The sequence below is a fragment of the Dendrobium catenatum genome, unplaced genomic scaffold (assembly GCF_001605985.2).
Source record: "Dendrobium catenatum unplaced genomic scaffold, ASM160598v2 fragScaff_scaffold_1220, whole genome shotgun sequence".
Lineage (NCBI taxonomy): Eukaryota > Viridiplantae > Streptophyta > Magnoliopsida > Asparagales > Orchidaceae > Dendrobium > Dendrobium catenatum.
Window position 1 is genome coordinate 13,338,455 of NW_021319682.1, and position 1,312 is coordinate 13,339,766.

Consider the following 1,312-nt stretch of genomic DNA (forward strand, 5'->3'; position numbering starts at 1 on the left):
ATATGTCAAATCATTTCCACTTTTATGATTTTGGGTATTCTGTTTAAAATTAATGAAATTATATATATCATATATGGAGAGAAAGAGAAAAGGAGAGAGAAAACATGGAGAGAGAGAGAGAGAGGGGGAGGGAGAGAAAGAGAAACGATGAGAGAGAGAGCCACAGGAGGCTTAAGAGAGCTGGGAGAGAGAGATGAGGTTATACTATTTTTTATATAAAGTTATATGAATATTATTTTTATATAATATTATTTTTAACTATTTTTAAATATTATTTTAAATATTTGTAATTTAATTGATTAAATAATTATTTTAAAATTTTTCAGTTAAAATAAATGATTATACATAAAATTATTTTAATTTAATTTTTTTAGTCCATTTAATATATATGCAATATTAGATAAAAATAATATTTTATAAAAAATTTAATTAATTTTTATGTTAGACTCTTTTAATATAATAAATTTGTTCACGAACAAGAGGTATTTGTTCATATTTGCTGGATTATTTATTTTAAGTGTTCATGAATAAACTCTAATCCACTTAACAATTTAATAAGACCTTTATGAATTAGTTTCTGGAGTAGTGATGGCATATTCACAAAACTAAATAATTTCTGAAGACCAATTTTTGTAGAAACATATTTTGGAGAAGTAGTACTATTGAAATTTTAACAATCTCATTTGCTAAAATAATATTAGTAGCAATACTTCTAACTTTAATGAATATAGCTTGTACTAGTTGAATAAGATGAGGGATAATAAGTCTTTGGCCTATTATTCAACAATCAAGGAATATCATTTATAAAACATGTTTTACAAGAGAATATGCTTATAATTAGGAGAGAATTAGTGTTAAAGTGTTAAGAAATAAGAGTTATAGTCATAAGCTTTATAATTTGTAGAAGCTTATATGTGTGAAAAAATAATCATAGCTTTGATAAAATGAATTTTCATAATATTCGAAGTAGTCTTAAAAATTAGATGTAAAATTATCAAGTTCAAGCATTTTATCTGCTCCATTATTAAACACTAAAGGCTTCATTTGTGACAGTTTTCTTAATGTTTTCTAAAATAGCTTTTTAGTTAAAAAAATTTTTGAAGTATAATTTTGTGTATTAAAAAGCTGTTTTAGAAAACAATGAAAGTTGTTCGAAATGAAGTCTAAAACTTTAATATTTTGATATGAGAAGCAAGCAATAAGGAGTTATTGATCTTGAGAAGGAAGAGTGGAGTCAAGTGGAAAATGATTACCAGGAAAAGAGTGATTGAAAACAATGAGGTCTTAATTATAAAGAACATTGGATTGTCAA